Source organism: Rhinoderma darwinii, chromosome 1 (genome assembly GCF_050947455.1).
Source record: "Rhinoderma darwinii isolate aRhiDar2 chromosome 1, aRhiDar2.hap1, whole genome shotgun sequence".
NCBI classification, from domain to species: Eukaryota; Metazoa; Chordata; class Amphibia; order Anura; family Rhinodermatidae; genus Rhinoderma; species Rhinoderma darwinii.
The window spans coordinates 308422154-308442005 of record NC_134687.1 but is presented as its reverse complement, the minus strand read 5'-3'; positions in this window follow the sequence as shown (position 1 = coordinate 308442005).

Sequence of the window (19852 nt, the reverse complement as noted above, 5' to 3'; positions counted from 1 at the left end):
ACATCCTAGAAATGTTTTTTGTTTTTTTCAAGAAACGATGCCAATATAAAGTAGACATATGGGGGATGTTAATTAGCGACTATTTTGTGTAGTATAACTGCCTGTCTTACAAGAAGATACATTTAAATTTAGAAAAATGCTAAATTTTGCAATTTGTGTTTTTCACAAATAAATACAGAATGTATAGAGCAAATTGTTCCATTAACATAAAGTCCAATGTGTCACGAGAAAACAGTCTCAGAATCGCTTGGATAGGTAAAAGCATTCCGAAGTTATTAAAATGAAACATTAGAACAACCAAAAAACATAGGGGACATAGCACCCACTATAGTATCTATAAATGTATAACTGACACGTATTTATATAAAATATTGTAATCTTTATTAGTACATGATAAATAACAATACGTGATATCAGAAAAGATAACAGTAATAAAAATAAGTCAGATTCCAAAGAAACAGCATCAGAGTGGTATAGATGAAATAATACCAAAGGGTATACAGAAAAAACAACCCATCTAGAGACCAACAATGTCCAATCTTGCAAGCCCCATGCAATATACAGGACATTTATAGATACTATAGTGGGTGCTATGTCCCCTATGTTTTTTGGTTGTTCTACAGTTTGTGGGGACTCCCTGTTTCTTCTGTTTTTGAGGTTTTTGTAGGTTTTCTATTAAAATGAAACATGTCAGATTTGAAAACTAAATCTCTGTCAGGATGGTCAAAAGTGGCCAAAGAGGGAAGGGGTTAACCATTTTTTTTAACCATTATGTAAGAGAGTGTTGTTTGGTGCAGCACTGATATGTTGCAGGTTTATCGTTAGCTCTCACTGATCTAACGAGAGCAGTAAAATGGCAACGGAGATTGTGTATAGCTGGGTGTAGTAGGCGTGATGAGTCCCTGCTGCTGGCACATTGCATGCTGGGACATAAGCCGTGCATGTCGGGAACTATATGACCGGAAGAGCAAGACAACGAACACACAGAGGTAAACAAATCTCTCAATGTAAACAATAGAGAATAATGGTAAATTAAAAAATAAAAATGTAGATAACAATATTCAGGGGGCATTAATAGATAAATTGAGAAGCGTTGCAGTGATGAAAAAAAAAAAAAAAAAGTATTGGAAAACCCCTTTAATGGTTTGGATAAGAAAAACAGGAGGTCATCAGCGTAAGTGCCAATTTTGTGTTCAGCATTTCCAATTCTGACCCCCACAATGTTAACATTCTGACGAATAAGTCTAAGGAGAGATTCTAATGGTAGTATGAAAATGAGAGGGGAAAGGGGACAACCCTGACAGGTACCATTCGTGAGAACTTTGCACATCTTTAACTTTACTTTTTAGGAAGTTTTGTGCATCTCATGCTCTGCTTAGGTCAGATTTTTAGCAACAAACTTTGATTTTTATACATCTTTTACAAAACGTTATGCTTTGATGCAAAATTGCACGAAGGTGCACATGCAGAAAAGTGCTGTGTGGCATTTTCACAATGTGCTAGGTGTCTACTTTCAAAAAGTATATATGGGTATGGGGGTATAGTATTATTTTTATATTTTGTAAATTAGCTTTTATTTGTGTTTGTCAAATGGATGAAAATTGTCCTGGCAACAAAAAGTAACTTTTTTAATAGAAACTTTATGTATACATGTAAAAACACTTTCTATATTATACATTAACATCTGTTAAGTTTAGTAAGCATGCAGATGTGTTTGCTAATAAAATTATAAGTCCAAAAAATACAATTCCACGTGAGATTTATACCTGTCCTAAAACCACAGAAAAGGCCATACTTACAGATTAGGAGGTGGGTAAAAAAACCCGTTCCAAACAGGACGCGACCAGGTCAGAGAATGCTGTTGAAGGGAAGTGCCCAGGTGTGTTTAAATAATGATAGCCACTCCCACTAACCTTGAGGGGAGTGGTGTGCTGGGCATGGAAGTAAATGTGTAATAATAATAAATAAATAATAAAGTACTGTGTATAGTGCACATGTGAGGTATAGGGGACATGACTAAGTGTAGTGTGTAGAAATCAGGGCTGTGAGTGAAACAAAAACGTGAGTGTAGTGTGTAATACATGGAGGCATAGTGTTTGGATAGTGAGGCACAGCATATATCGCCGAATAGCAGCCTATTTAGAACGCCCATACTGTAAGAGAGCGGGCTGCCCTGCATGCAATGCCAAACATCCGCACACCAGGCTATCCCAGCATCATAAGACCCGGGCGCGTCCTGAAAAAAAGATATGTACAATGTAAGTAACCATGAAAAACCATGGGGTATTAGTTGTCGTTTTGGCCAAAAAAACGCAAGCTCGCAATCCACGTCATGGATCCCCACACTTGCGAGTCCCTACCTAGAACTTTTCGTTCCAAAATCTAAGATATGCAAAAAAAATGGGACATAGAATGTAATTAAAACCACAGAAAAGGCCATACTCACAGATTAGGAGGTGGGTAAAAAAACCCGTTCCAAACATACCTGTCCTAGACATTGCCATAGCAACCATAAGGCTGGGTTCACACGACCTATTTTCAGGCGTAATGGAGGCGTTTTACGCCTAGAATTACGTCTGAAAAAACGGCTCCAATACGTCGGCAAACATCTGCCCATTACTTTCAATGGGTCTTACGATGTACTGTGCCGAAGAACTGTCCTTTTACGCGTCGCCGTCAAAAGACGGCGCGTAAAATAACAGCCTCGTCAAAGAAGTGTAGGACACTTCTTGGGACGTAATTGGAGCCGTTTTTCATTGACTTCAATGAAAAACAGCTCCAAATTACGTCTGTAAAAGACGCGGCGAAAAACGCTCCGTAATTTCAGACGTAAATGCAGTTATTGTGTGCACATACCCTAAGGGTTTGATGCCACACACAGGATTCGCTGCAGATGTTTTGCAAGAGAAAAACTGCAGCAGAATCTCTAGAAAAATGCTGGTAAATCTGTCACAGTTATCCGCACCAAACAGTGCGTTTTTCCTGCTCATATTGCAGGGGTTTTACCTGTGGAATTAGGGTATGTTCACACGCACTGTTTTCAGACGTAATTCGGGCATTTTACGCCTCAAATTACGCCTGAAAAAACGGCTCCATTACGCCTACAAACATCTGCCCATTGCTTTCAATGGGTTTTACGATGTTCTGTTCCCATGAGGTTTAATTTTACGCCCGCATCAAAGAAGTGCATGTCACTTCTTGGGACGTTTTTGGAGGCGTTTTTCATTGACTCCATTGAAAAACAGCTCCAATAACGTCCCTAAAATACGCCGCAAAAAACGCGAGCTGTTAAAAAACATTTGAAAATCAGGAGCTGTTTTCAGGCGAAAACAGCTTAGTAATTTCAGACATATTTTTTTACTGCGTGTGAACATACCCTTAGTGTTAAACATTGGTTATAGCAAAGTATATGTGCACCTGCAGATTTCCAGAGGTTTTTACTCCATTTCCTCTGCATAAACGCTGCAAAAACCGCAACAACATAAATCAGTTGCAGAATTTCTGCTTCCCATTGAAGTCTATGGGCCAAAAACGCAGCATCTCCGCACAGAACCCGCAGCATAAATTGACACACTGCAGAATTGAAAAACGCACCAGAGAACACTTTCCGCATGACTTTTGTGCGTTTTTTTGTCCGCAGCGTGGGCATGAGATTTTCTAAATCTCATTCACTTTGCTGCTACTGTATATACTGCGGAAATTCAGCATAGAATTCCATTGCCGAAATTCCGCAGGGTTTAGGCTACCTAGGAACCTGGCCTAAGGAAAATGGCCATTGTTTAAATTTTTGCTTATAGAGAACTGGAAAACATCAAAATGGAAAAAAGGTTTATATTACAAAGTGACTTGTTTTTCCATTTCATGACTAAACAGTTTTATTTAGAAACACAATTGTACAATCCCATTAACCCCTCAATAGGCCTTAAAGGGATTTTCTATTCCGGTAAAATTGATGGCCTATCCCCAGGATAGGCCATCAATAAGTAATCGGTCATGGTCCGACTCACGGGATCACCACTGATCAGTATCCCCCCTCTCCATCCTGCTTCCCATCCCTCCTGACCCCACTTGTAGAATATATAAAGTATGTTAAAATGTTTTTTGTTTTCTTTTCATTTTCCTAGTTTTTTTTGGTGCGATTTTTGTAATCGCAGCAAAAATGGCACAGTTTTGCTGCGATTATGTAAAGATCACAGCAAAATCGCGTGATTACGCAAATTGCATTAACCAAAGGATACAAAACATGAAAATAGTGCTGTTAGGCTATATTCTGACAGTGCGGTCAAATCACGTTTTTGCGGCCCTTTTGCAAAAATTGTGGCAAAAAATGGGATTTGACCGCACTGTGTAACTAGACTAAGGCCTTATTCAGACAGCCGTGTTTGGTCCGTGATATACGGAGCGTGTATCGGCCGTATTTCCCAGGCTGACCACAATTCATGGAGCCGGACTCCTAGCATCACAGTTATCAATGATGCTAGGAGTCCCTGCCTCTCCGCGGGAATACTGTCCCATACTGTAATGTTCCTTTCAGTACGGGACCGGCGACAGTATTCCCATGGGAAGGGAGGGACTCCTATGATTATAGATAACTGTAGTATTGTGAGAGACTAGACATGGACCGCACAATCCACAATATATACGTTGATCTGAGCCGCTAGGCATAATTTAGAAACATGAACATGAGGTTCTTTGTAAACATTTTGATCAAACTGTATAAGCCCACTTGCCACTTCACGGCGACCTCTTTAAAGTGGGTCCCTACTCTATCGGCTGCAGCACCGCATGGCAGCCCTCACCACCGCAGCACCGCTCCCGCAGAGGGAGCAACCCAGTGGTCCAAAAGCACCCATGCTAACAGACCGTGCCAAGCCTCCTTGGCTCTGGGCCACGTCCCCCCACAAGTGCAGCACTACAGCAACAGACACCACCATACAGCACCACAACATGTGAACAGATGGAATGAGCTCACCTTGCCATGCGCCCCCAGTGGCCAACTGAGAGCACAAGCAAGAGCAGGAACACTTATGAAGTGGCAAGTGGGCTTATACAGTTTGATCAAAATGTTTACAAAGAATCTCATGTTCATGTTTCTAAATTATGCCTAGCGGCTCAGATCAACGTACAGTGAAGGAAATAAGTATATGATCCCTTGCTGATTTTGTAAGTTTGCCCACTGTCAAAGACATGAACAGTCTAGAATTTTTCGGATGGGTTAATTTTACCAGTGAGAGATAGATTATATTTAAAAAAAAACAGAAAATCACATTGTCAAAATTATATATATTTATTTGCATTGTGCACAGAGAAATAAGTATTTTATCCCTTTGGCAAACAAGACTTAATACCTGGTGGCAAAACCCTTGTTGGCAAGCACAGCAGTCAGACATTTTTTGTAGTTGATGATGAGGTTTGCACACATGTTAGATGGAATTTTTGCCCACTCCTCTTTGCAGATCATCTGTAAATCATTAAGATTTCGAGGCTGTCGCTTGGCAACTCGGATCTTCAGCTCCCTCCATAAGTTTTCGATGGGATTAAGGTCTGGAGACTGGTTAGGCCACTCCATGACCTTAATGTGCTTTTTTTTGAGCCACTCCTTTGTTGCCTTGGCTGTATGTTTCGGGTCATTGTCGTGCTGGAAGACCCAGCCACGAGCTATTTTTAATGTCCTGGTGGAGGGAAGGAGGTTGTCACTCAGGATTTGACGGTACATGGCTCCATCCATTCTCCCATTGATGCGGTGAAGTTGTTCTGTGCCCTTAGCAGAGAAACACCCCCAAAACATAATGTTTCCACCTCCATGCTTGACAGTGGGGACGGTGTTCTTTGGGTCATAGGCAGCATTTCTCTTCCTCCAAACACGGCGAGTTGAGTTAATGCCAAAGAGCTCAATTTTAGTCTCATCTGACCACAGCACCTTCTTCCAATCACTCTCAGAATCATCCAGATGTTCATTTGCAAACTTCAGATGGGCCTGTACATGTGCCTTCTTGAGCAGGGGGACCTTGCGGGCACTGCAGGATTTTAGTCCATTACGGCGTAATGTGTTACCAATGGTTTTCTTGGTGAGTGTGGTCCCAGCTGCCTTGAGATCATTAACAAGTTCCCCCCGTGTAGTTTTCGGCTGAGCTCTCACCTTCCTCAGGATCAAGGATACCCCACGAGGTGAGATTTTGCATGGAGCCCCAGTTCGATCTCGATTGACAGTCATTTTGTATGTCTTCCATTTTCTTACACCAACAGCTGTCTCCTTCTCACCCAGCGTCTTACTTATGGTTTTGTAGCCCATTCCAGCCTTGTGCAGGTCTATGATCTTGTCCCTGACATCTTTAGAAGCTCTTTGGTCTTGCCCGTGTTGTAGAGGTTAGAGTCAGACTGATTAATTGAGTCTGTGGACAGGAGTCTTTTATACAGGTGACCATTTAAGACAGCTGTCTTTAATGCAGGCACCAAGTTGATTTGGAGCGTGCAACTGGTCTGGAGGAGGCTGAACTCTTAATGGTTGGTAGGGGATCAAATACTTATTTCTCTGTGCACAATGCAAATAAATATATATAATTTTGACAATTTGATTTTCTGTTTTTTTTTAAATATAATCTATCTCTCACTGGTAAAATTAACCTAGCCTAAAAATTCTAGACTGTTCATGTCTTTGACAGTGGGCAAACTTACAAAATCAGCATGGGATCAATTACTTATTTCCTTCACTGTATATATTGTGGATTGTGCGGTCCATGTCTAGTCTCCTACATTGCTGATATTGTATAGTGTATCCTCCTCATTTCTTTTGTTTTACTTGGTACCAGCACTCCACGCATTTGAAAAAATACCCAGCTGCAAGGTGAGCTCATTCCATCTGGTCACATGTTGTGGTGCTGTATGGTGGTGTCTGTTGCTGTAGTGCTGCACTTGTGGGGGGACGTGGCCCAGAGCCAAGGAGGCTTGGCACGGTCTGTTAGCATGGGTGCTTTTGGACCACTGGGTTGCTCCCTCTGCGGGAGCGGTGCTGCGGTGGCCGCCATGCGGTGCTGCAGCCGATAGAGTAGGGACCCACTTTAAAGAGGTCGCCGTGAAGTGGCAAGTGGGCTTATACAGTTTGATCAAAATGTTTACAAAGAACCTCATGTTCATGTTTCTAAATTATGCCTAGCGGCTCAGATCATCGTATATATTGTGGATTGTGCGGTCCATGTCTAGTTTCTCACAATGCTGATGTTGTATAGTGTATCGTCCTAATTTCTTTTGTTTTTTACTTGGTACCAGCACTCCACGCATTTGAAAAAATACCCAGCTGATTTTAATTCAGGAATGACCTCATAAGTGTTCCTGCTCTTGCTTGTGCTCTCAGTTGGCCACAGGGGGCGCATGGCAAGGTGAGCTCATTCCATCTGTTCACATGTTGTGGTGCTGTATGGTGGTGTCTGTTGCTGTAGTGCTGCACTTGTGGGGGGACGTGGCCCAGAGCCAAGGAGGCTTGGAACGGTCTGTTAGCATGGGTGCTTTTGGTCCACTGGGTTGCTCCCTCTGCGGGAGCGGTGCTGCGGTGGCGGGGGCCGCCATGCGGTGCTGCAGCCGATAGAGTAGGGACCCACTTTAAAGAGGTCGCCATGAAGTGGCAAGTGGGCTTATACAGTTTGATCAAAATGTTTACAAAGAACCTCATGTTCATGTTTCTAAATTATGCCTAGCGGCTTAGATCAACGTATATATTGTGGATTGTGCGGTCCATGTTTAGTCTCCTACAATGCTGATATTATAGATAACTGTGATGCTAGAAACCTGGCTCCCTGAACACGGTCTCAAAGACCGAACATGGACGTCTGAATAAGGCCACTTACTTGTCTCCTATTTTTGGTGCAGATTGCGCACTGAAAATTCACTACAAATTATAATATAAGGCGATATTCAGACGAACGTGTGTGAAAGCAGCCGTGAAGAACGGCCGTTTTTCACGGCCGATTTGCACCCGTGCGGGACCTGATTTCACAGATCCCTCATAGACTTGAGACATGTCTTGTTTTTTTACAGGCCCTTCACACGGTTCGTTAAACCAAAGACCATGTGAATAACCGCATAGAAATACATGCAGCTGTGTGACGGCCATTAAAAAAACGTCCGATCAACACGGACGATTAACACGTTAGTCTGAATAAGCCCTTTGTTAAAACCCCCTGCACGTGCAGCAGAAAAAAAATCTACATGCAATTTAGGACATGCTGCTGATTTATAACCCCAAATGCAATATCACGTAACTGTACATGATAAGGGTTAGGTATGTATGGGAAGTATAGATCAAGCTCACGGGCTGAGCTTGCTCCATGCACAGCGGGTGACGACTGTGTTACGCAGCCGACACCTCACTGCAACGGGCAGAATCAAAGATCACTTCGATTCTGCCTGTTTAACACCTTAAATTCCTCGGTCAATCATGAAACAAGCCCCCCTGAAAACAAGCCCCCCTGAAACAAGCCATTGCGCCACCCACACCCCCGCGGCACGATCAGCTGTTAACAACGGTTGTTATAGCAGCCTGTGGGCCTAGTGAAAGCCCCCAGGTCTGCCATCTTTGTACTCCTTTGAAGCCTCCCACAGGGCTTCATAGGAGAGTGTCAGAATCACGATATACTGCAATACATTAGTATTTAGACCAGGGGTGGGCAAACTTTTTGACTCGCGGGCCACAATGGGTTCTAAAATTTGACAGAGGGGCCGGGCCAGGAGCATTTGGAGGGAGTGTTTGGGCCGGATATACTAAAGCATTAAATGTAGTGTGTGCAAACCTCATAGCACAGTAAGAACACTACAACCCAATTTATTAACTGTCTTTCAAATGTGAAAAATAGCCCTTATCAGTTAATAAATTTGTCTCAAGGAATATGCAAGATATGGCATTTACATACTATTTCGCAGATACTGGGAGGAGGAAATGTAAATAGATTAAAATAACATACGCACTGTGATTTATCAAGAAAAAAGTTCTGTTGACTCTGTAAATTAGCTGCCAACCTCTGAGCAGTAGCCGCCCGTTCTTGTGTTGACTGCTTGCTAGCATAGTTTGCATGCTTCGTGGCAAAGTGACGGCTGATATTGTACTCTTTGAAAACCGAAGGGCTTAATGGTGACGTGAAACGAAGTGAAAATTAAAGTGAAATAAAGAGAAATACGCGCCACATTAACAACGGTCAATGTGTTTTGAGTGCGCCATCTATTGGGAAAACGTGGGCATTGCAGGGAAAGGGGAAAAAAAAGGAGGTTTTTACTATAATTTGGACAAGTTCGGCGGGCCGGATTAAAAAGCCTAACGGGCCGTATGTGGCCCGCGGGCCGTAGTTTGCCCATGTCTGATTTAGACTAAACAAGAAAGAACCAGAGCATATAGCCAACCATATGCAAAAATATAACAATTTTATTATACAGATACAACAAACAATTATTAAAAAACATATAAAGACATGACTCTAGTAAAGTTTTTATGGAGCAAGATAATTCTGCTGGATGACATGTAAAAAATATTTAAGGCTGTACTAAATAACTGCAAGATTTTATTTCCAACCCAAAATGGGGAATCATACTGATTAACTCAAATCCCTGTAAACGTATATAGACTATTAGGAAAGGGGAAATAGGAGAAAGTGTCAGTGCATGCAGATTTAGCTTGAAACAGCCTTACCCATAGCAACAAAAGGAATTTCGCTCCACCACAGAGACCTCAACGCGCGTTTCGCTGTAAGTGCTTCCTCAGGGGATGTGTAGATTGGTGTCCTGAAACAATCCTGCCCTTATATACTGTAGAAATAGCTGTTATGTATCATCACCGTAGTGAGAAAAGCGGCGCATGCCCGCCGACATGACCGGAAGCGAGGTAGGCTCCACTTCCGGCTCCAAACGCTGGAGCGCACATCCGGATTCCCGACGTGTAACGGGAGTTCCGGACATGCAGTGGGCACAAGGAGCCGAAGAGGGCAGTACATCGCCGGCAGCAGATAGCGCGCATGCGCACCTCACCACTGGAGATGATTGCTAAAGAAGGTAAGTCCAAGAGATCTAAAGAACAATATCTCTGCTTTATAAATAGGCATTCTGCGTTAATTAACTTAACATGAAGTTAATGATAAATTTAATCAATAGTCATATTTACATGTCCCCAATGAATAACCATAGATGTCTTATGTTGCCCACTAACTAAAAAGACCCTATGTCGATAAAGTTCCACATCAGCATATAATAGTGACATTAATCAAATGAAAAAAAGCATCAAAAGGGGAAAGGGGTAATAGTGATTAAGCTACATGTGATGCACAATAAAAACAACATTATTATGAAAGTGCTAAGATACATAAATCAAATATGTAATATAAAGGGACTAAAAAGAAGTAAATATATCAATATAACGTTGTGGTCTGGCCAACAGCAAAATATGAGAAAGAGGCTTTCAGACAGTTGCGGGATAGGCAGACCTATACCAAGTTACCATCTAATACGGTGTGCCTATTTTCCCGAGAATTACTTAGGATTTTGAATAGAGCTTTTGACAAGGGCATTATCCCTAAAAAAATATACGATGGATTGGTTACTAGTGACCCTAAAATTCCGACCCTGTACTTTCTACCAAAGATACACAAGAACCCCATTGACCCCCCGGGACGTCCGATCGTGTCCGGTATTGACGGACTTTGTGATCCGGTATGCAAGTTTATTGATCATTTCCTGAAACCCATGGTAAATTAGCTACCTTCACATGTCAGGAACACGACAGACGTCCTTGGGAGGATCGATGGGATTCAAATTGAACTGGATATGTATCTCGTTCCAGCGGATGTAGAGTCACTATATACCAGTATTAGGCATCATGATGGATTGGGGGCAGTCCGCTTCTTCCTGGGGACCGGTAACCGGGATTGCCAACTTTGTGACTTGATTTTGGAATTACCACAATTTATTTTGAGGCACAACTTTTTTGTTTTTAAAGATTGTCATTATTTACAGAAACAGGGTATGGCCATGGGGACGGCGTGTGCGCCGTCCTATGCAAACCTGTTTCTTGGCTTCTGGGAGAGACATGTTTTTCCATGGGGACGGCGCCCGCGCCGCGGACCATGTGCACTCCTGGTTACGTTATATTGATGATATTTTTTTCATTTGGCAAGGATCAGAGCCGGGGCTGGTTAGTTTCATGCATCAGCTTAATTAAAATCTTTTCAATATTAAGTTGACTTATAAATACCATCCACAATGTGTCGAGTTCCTAGATATACAGATTTTTTCTGACTGCTTGGGATTTCTACACACAGATGTTTTCTGGAAGTCAACATCTGTTAATGCGCTGCTGCATGCCTCGTCGGCCCATACTCCATCCACTATTAAAGCCATCCCGGTTGGGCAGTTCCTCAGGATGAGTCGGATTTGGTCCACTAATACTCTATTCGAACAGCAATCTAAAGATCTTAAGTCCAGGTTTAAGGACAGGGGTTATAGCAATAGAATGATCAACATGGGATGTAGGAGAGCAAGAGCAACCCCCCGTAGCGATCTTTTGAGACCTAAAAAACAACGTGTCAGTGACCCAGGTGTACGGTTCATATCCACATACAATGGCCAATGGAATAAGATGAGGACTATTTTGGAAAGGCATTGGCCGATCCTGAGATCTGAACCACAACTGGCTAATAATTTATCAGAGAGACCGATGATGACAGCCAGAAGGGCAACAAACGTAAAAGATCTCCTTGTCAAAAGCCACTATATACCACGGCAGGTATGTCCGTTCGGTTCTTGTGGACCAAGAAAAGAGTGCTAGCCCTGTGGAGATTGCAGAGCTTGTGCCAACATTTGCCGGGCAACTAACTTTTCGTCAATTGACGGAACAAGGCAGTTTGAGATAAGAGAATATCTCTCATGTAGCACGACACATATGATATATTATGCCACATGTGGCTGCCCTAAAACCTATATAGGACTAACTTCGAGGGAGTTGAGAATCCACACGAGAGAGCATGTGCGTGACATCATGAGGGGTAGTGAAATTGAGGACCTAACTCAGTTAAAGACCTTGCCTAGACACTTCAAATTACACCACGGCTGCAATCCCAAAACTCTATCAGTACGGGGGATTGATAAAATACATTGTGGCATCAGGGGTGGTAATGTGAAGAGAGTTTGGCACAAAAAGAATGTAAATGGATCGTCCTGTTGGGATCTATGAAACCTCATGGACTTAATGAAAAACTTAGTTTTGTTTCTTTTCTATAATCTCTACCATTTATGCCTTTTTTACTAATCTAAAACTAATATTTGGCACTATCTACAGGGGGACTGTGGCACTATCTATGGGGGGGGGGGTTGTGTGTGGCATCATCTACAGGGGGGCTGTGTGTGGCATAATCTACAGGGGGTCTGTGTGCCATCAACTACAGGAGTCTGTGTGGCATCATCTACAGGGTTTGTGTGTGGCATCACCTATAGGAGTGTGGCACTATATACAGAGGGTATTGTGGTATTATCTACAGAGGGTATTGTGGTATTATCTACAGAGGGTATTGTGGTATTATCTACAGAGGGCATTGTGGTATTATCCACAAAGGGCACTGTGGCACTATCTACAGGGGGGCATGTGGAACTATCTACAGAGACACTGTGGCATCATCTACAGGAAGCAGTGTGTGTCAATATCTACAGGGAGCAGTGTGTGGCAATATCTACAGGGAACAGTGTGTGGAAATATCTACAGGGAGCAGTGTGGCAATATCTACAGGGAACAGTGTTTGGCAATATTTACAGGGGGCAGTGTGTGACATCATCTTCAGGGAGCAGTGTGTGACATCATCTACAGCGAGCAGTGTGTGGCATCATCTTCAGGGAGCAGTGTGTGGCAATATCTACAGAGATCAGTGTCTGGTATCATCTACGTGGAGCAGTGTGTGGCAATATCTACAGGGAGCAGTGTATAGCAATATCTACAGGGTGCAGTGTGTGGTAATATCTACAGGGAGCAGTGTGTGGCAATATCTACAGAGAGCGGAGTGTGGCAATATCTACAGAGAGCGGTGTGTGGCATCATCTACAGGGAGCAGTGTGTGGCAAAATTCTACAGGGAGCAGTGTGTTGTAATATCTACAGGGAGCAGTGTGTGGTAATATCTACAGGGAGCAGTGTGTGGCAATATCTACAGAGAGCAGTGTGTTATTATCTACAGAGGGCATTGTGGTATTATCTACAAAGGGCACTGTGGCACTATCTACAGGGGGGCATGTGGAACTATCTACAGGGACACTGTGGCATCATCTACAGGAAGTAGTGTGTGGCAATATCTACAGGGAGCAGTGTGTGGCAATATCTACAGGGAGCAGTGTATGGCAATATCTACAAGGGGGCAGTGTGTGGCATCATCTACAGGGAGCACTGTGTGGCATCATCTACAGGGAGCAGTGTGTGGCATCATCTACAGGGAGCAGTGTGTGGCATCATCTATAGGGAGCAGTGTGTGGCATCATCTACATGGAGCAGTGTGTGGCAATATCTACAGTTAGCATTGTGTGGCATCATCTACGTGTAGCAGTGTGTGGCAATATCTACAGGGGTCAGTGTATAGCAATATCTACAGGGAGCAGTGTGTGGTAATATCTACAGGGAGCAGTGTGTGGCAATATCTACAGAGAATGGTGTGTGGCAATATCTACAGACAGCGGTGTGGGGCATCATCTACAGGGAGCATTGTGTGGCAAAATTCTACAGGGAGCAGTGTGTTGTAATATCTACAGGGAGCAGTGTGCGGTAATATCTACAGGGAGCAGTGTGTGGTAATATCTACAGGGAGCAGTGTGTTATTATCTACAGATGGCATTGTGGTATTCTCTACAAAGGGCACTGTGGCAGTATCTACAGGGGGCATGTGGAACTATCTACCGGGACACTGTGGCATCATCTACTGGAAGTAGTGTGTGGCAATATCTACAGGGAGCAGTGTGTGGCAATATCTACAGGGAGCAGGGTGTGGCAATATCTACAGGGGGCAGTGTGTGGCATCATCTACAGGCAGCACTGTGTGGCATCATCTACAGGGAGAAGTGTGTGGCATCATCTTCAGGGAGCAAAGTGTGGCATCATCTACAGGAAGCAGTGTGTGGCATCATCTACAGGGAGCAGTGTGTGGCATCATCTACAGGGAGCAGAGTGTGGCATCATCTACAGGGAGCAGAGTGTGGCAATATCTACAGGGAGCAGAGTGTGGCAATATCTACAGAGAGCAGTGTGTGGCATCATCTACAGGGAGCAGTGTGTGGCAATATCGACAGGGAGCAGTGTGTGGTAATATCTACCGGGAGCAGTGTTTGGTATTATCTACAGGGAGCAGTGTGTGGTATTATCTACAGGAAGCAGTGTGTGGCAATATCTAAAAGAAGCAGTATGTGGCAATATCTACAGGGAGCAGTGTGTGGCAATATCTACAGGGAGCAGTGTGTGGTTTTATCTACAGGGAGCAGTGTGTGGTAGTATCTGCAGGGAGCAGTGTGTGGTAATATCTACAGGGAGCAGTGTGTGCTATTATCTACAGGGAGTAGTGTGTGGTAATATCTACAGGGAGCAGTGTGTGGCAATATCTACTGGGGGCAGTTTGGAGCACCATCTACAAGAGGCACTGAGTGCGGCACTATCTACACGGCTTTTACGCTGCCATTAGTGGTCTGCATATATTGCCTAGCCTTAGTGATAAAGTGAGACATCACCTGCCTGCAAACAACCAGATTACCAGAGAGATACCGGCCACCATAGTAATTGTATGCCAAACTAGTGCAGACATTTTATTTGTTTTTTTGTATGCAGAAATTCTTGAAAGTCAGGCCCACTAGCCACACCCATCAGATAAACCATACCCCATAAGACATACCCACGAAAGACACCACACCCTAAGTGGCCCTGGAAAAAAAATTCAAATGTTGTCAATTATGCAGTATTACAGACTTTCACCATTGAAGTGAAGGGGAGAAGGCTTTAAAGAGGCTCTCTCATCACATTATAAGTGCCCTATCTTCTACATAATGAGATCTGCGCTGTAATGTAGGTAACAGCAGTGTTTTTTATTTAGAAATACTATCTATTTTGACCAAGTTATGAGCGATTTTAGCTTTATGCTAATTACTTTCTTAATGCCCAACTGGGTGTGTTTTTACTTTTGACCAAGTGGGCGTTGTGGAGAGTAGTGTATGACGCTGACCAATCATGTAATTAGCACATAGTGATCCTGCGTGGTTCACTATGTGCTGTCACTTACTCACACGTTAAAGTTACTGAAGTGGCTTAAGAGTTAATAGACATCACCTCCAGCCAGGACGCGATGTCTATTCACAATCCCGACACGGTAACGTTTGTGTGGGATTTACAGCACAGCAAGCGTAATCTCGCTGTAAGCTGTCATTTACAGCGTGATCTCGCGAGATTACGCTTGCTGTGCTGTAAATCACACACAAACGTTACCGAAGTGTCGGGATTGTGAATAGACATCCCGTCCTGGCTGGAAGAGATGTCTATTAACTCTCAAGACACTTCAGTAACGTTAATGTCTGAGTTTGTGACAGCACATAGTGAACCACGCAGGATCACTATGGCTGATTACATGAATGGAGAGAAGTGTATGACGCTGATTGGTCAGCGTCATACACTTCTCTTTACAATGCCCACTTGGTCAAAAGTAAAAACACGCCCAGTTGGGCATTAAGAGAGTAATTAGCATAAAGCTAAAATCGCTCATAACGGTGAAAATAGATCGTTTTTCTAAATAAAAAACACTGCTGTTACCTACATTACAGCGCCGATCTCATTATGTAGGAGATAAGGCACTTATAATGTGGTGACAGAGCCTCTTTAATACTGTGAACTGCTGCTACAAGCGTGTTGAGGATTCACAATACCAGAAGTAGAAATAAAGGCGAAAGAAGTGCTCGTACGAGAGCTTCGGCCCCTTCAAAACAGCTGATCGGCAGGGGTGCCGGGAGTCGGACCATAACTGATTACATAGGCCATCATTTTTATGGGACTGGAAAACCCCTTTAATGACCAGCTAAATATTTTTGTTTCCACCTCTCTGCCTTTCAGCAGTCACAACGTTTTCATTTTTTTATTGACGTGGCTGCATGAGGCCTTGTTTTATGCGGAAGAAATTGTAGGTTTTTTTTCCGTGGTTTGGGGGTACAAATATTGTGTAATTTATGTCATTTATTTTTGCAGTGTACATTTAGAAAATGCGATTTTCTGCATTGTTTTTATTGTTTATTTTGTGTATTGTTCATGTTTCACGCTAAATAAACTGTTAATTTAGTTCTTGAGGTTATTACGGTCATGTAGATACACGTAGGTTTTTTTTAATGTAATGTATGGACAATGAAATATGTTTTATACTAAATAATGACCTTTTTGGATATATTTTTTTTTGTATTTTATATTTGTTCCCCCAGTTGCGAAGAGAGGAGTCCACTTTGATCATGCCATGGTCCCAGCTGTATTTAGCAGGCTTCTCTAAGTACAGGAGCTTAGAGAATGAGCAATCACTGGAGCGCTTATAAGCCTTTTCTACAGCGGCACCAAAAGACGCCCCTGCAGACCATGGACCTGCTCCACCCACCGTCAAAAGACAGTGGGTGGTTGTAAAGGTGTTAAAATTAGGCTGCCATATGTGAGCAACTGGAGACAAATATTTCTACGATCAGTTTCAGACGTTCGGAATGTTTGTATTATTGTCTCAATATCCAGACCTCACATGGTACTGAACCCATTTTAGATGTCATAAATATTAGATCTGTGTGAGCAGCCGTTTCAGTCGGAAGTTAAAGCATACATATTGCTATATTTTTGTGGGACAGTAGATATTTAAAAGCTGTTTTTTTTTTTTTTTTGTTTTTTTTCCAAGAACCTGTTCTTTGGGCAAATCTGTTTCTGCTTACAGTTTGTGACAGGAATTTACCACCTCAGTCTTGTACTACTGTAGACAGCCAGAGAATGCTAATGCATAACCTGAAAGGTAATCTGTTGGCCACTGTGCTGTATGTCAAGTATAAGCAGTTAACATTTATTTCTGAAGAATTTGTGGGGAATAAATTAACGGTGAAACAGTCCAAATTTATGTAAATTATTTATTGCTTAAGCAGGAGTTTACAATAAGGTGATGTGAAGCATGTCATCTGCTATGTAGCATAAATGGCAAGCGCCACTCCATCAAATAAGAGGGGGTTTTATAGCATTAGACTGTACAACCAAGGTCTTGGAGCTTCTTTAGGCAAAACAAGTTAAATATTTAAAAATCAAATTAACCAAATTGTATTTTATTCATGTGAGATGTTTACCATGAAGATAAAATTGTAGCTAGTTTTGTGTGGTTATACTCACTTTGTCTGTAGACGTGACACAGGGAACCTTGGTTTATTTTAAGGTTTCTGAACTCCTAATGGAAGATCTGCCTTACTCATTATAACAGACACCCATATGGGTAGACATATGGTCCATCCATCTGTCTACACTGTAACCCTATGAAACAATAGGGACTTTATTAGAGAGAGTGCACGGAGAAGTTTTGCACTAACCATGCCAACTTTTGAATCCCACATTATTCCTATGCCAATACCGCAAGTGCTTTGTTATATAAAAACCTTGACATTTCTTGTGGTACTTTTTGGTATTTCAGAATAGACAATATTCAACGTTATGTCAGTTAAGCACAAATTACAACATCAAAACAATATTAAATTCCTATTTAATTCCTTGCTCTGCCTGACTTCCAGTATCACTGCTGGTGAAGGACATTACATTTTATTGAGGCTTCACTCGCTTCTTTATATGCAGTCGGTGCTGTGCGGGGGAAAATGGTTCAATACCGTCAATTTATGTATTACGATACTAAGCTGTGTGGCCACACAGCTTAGTATTGAAATAAATGAAGAGAACGTGGCGCACGCACTGTGCAGCGCCCGCAATGTTTTCTTCCTTCAGTGACCGCTCCGCTCAACATTAGTACCGGCCGCGTCACATTCTCTATTACCACCAATGATAATCTGAGTGTGTGAGAAGGAGGAGGGAGGGGAATGTTGCGAGCGGAACAGGCAGTGGGTTCTTGATGACGTGCCAGTGCCGCTCAAGCCACTAGTGTGGAATCAGGACCGCGCTGCAGTGTAGTGACAGACCAGCCCCAGGCAGGTATTAGTTAGAGCAGAGCAAAAGCTTGAAACAAAGGCACTAGAGTAGGGAATAGTATTTTTTGCAGCCAGCATTGAGGAACATTGGGGTTAATGTGACCCACATTAACCCCAATGTTACCATTATGTGAGGGAAATGATGAAGTCACTTATTATTAATGTGAGGCACATGGTGTTATGAATTTAGTACCTCCATGTGCCTCACATTAATAGTAATTAACCCCATCATCTACCTCACACATTAACCCAATGTTGTCCATTATGACTGAGCGAGGTACTTGATGGGGTCTCTTACTATAATGGGAAACATTGGTTTAATTTGTGAGTGAAATGATGGGGTAATTACTATTAGGCCTTATTCACATGGCCATGTTCGGTCCGTGATATACGGACCGTATGTCGCCCGCATTTCCCGGACAAAACACAGTTCAGGAAGCCAGGCTCCTAGCATCAGTTATCTATGATGCTAGGTGTCCATGCCCCCCCATGGGGAAACCGTCCTGTACTGCAATTATGATTACAGTATGGGACAGTATTCCCACCGGGAGGCAGGGACTCCTAGCCTCATAGATAGCTGATTCTAGGAGCACGGCTTCCGGAACTGTGTTCGGTCCAGGAAATGCTGGCGACATACAGTCCGTATATTATGGACCAAACAAAGCCATGTGAATAAGGCCTAATAGTAATTACCCCAATTCAATGTTGCCCATTATAATCATTATAGTTAGTGATCCCATCAAGTACCTCGTTCACAGTCATAATGGGCAACATTGGGTTAATGTGTGAGGTACATGATGGGGTTAATTACAATTAATGCGAGGCACATGGAGGTTCAAAATTGATAACACCATGTGCCTCACATCAGAAAACGGAAGGGCATTTTTGTGGGTTTTTTATTGTTGGCAAAGTATAGTTTTGGCATCGAGTATCGCAATATTACTCTAAGTATCTTTGTATTAGGGGTGTCTGTCTGTGGTTTGTCTTTTTGGGGGATCAACATGCAAAATACGGGTTGGTATTTGACCTAATTTGGATCTTTGATCCTTGTCACTTATACATCTGTACCCCATGTCTAGTGATTATGTATTCACAAACTAGTAATTGATGAGGTGTATTTTTGTACAGTGTTATTGAGTATTCATATACCATACCCCATAATTGAATGTATATGTAATGTGATGCATTGTGATCCCTCGTACCACCACCACATTTTATTGTATGTTATTTTATATATACCAAAAAAGAAAAGAAAAAAGATCCAGAAATATATCAAGGCACTCTCAGGTAAATATAATTTATATAAAGTCAATTTTATTTATTTAAACCTCCGAATATTTTCAGATACATTAATATATACATACAAAAAGTTTTTAAAAAAAAAGATCTCCTGGCCAAGAGATGAAGGATGACATATAATCTGATACACCTTTACATATTAATTGAATCGCTCATGCAATACGTTTGTTCTCCCTAAGCATAGGGACAGATAATAAATTTGGAACAATCGCTAGGTTGTGTTCACACTTGCGTTTTTGGACAGAATAGATTTTATATGCTCAAGGTGGCCACCATGCCTATTCATGACAAGTGGGAATATCTTTATCTTTATAATCTCCTATATAGTGGAATTCCAATCCTGGGAGAATAATCATCCCACGGCACATAAACTG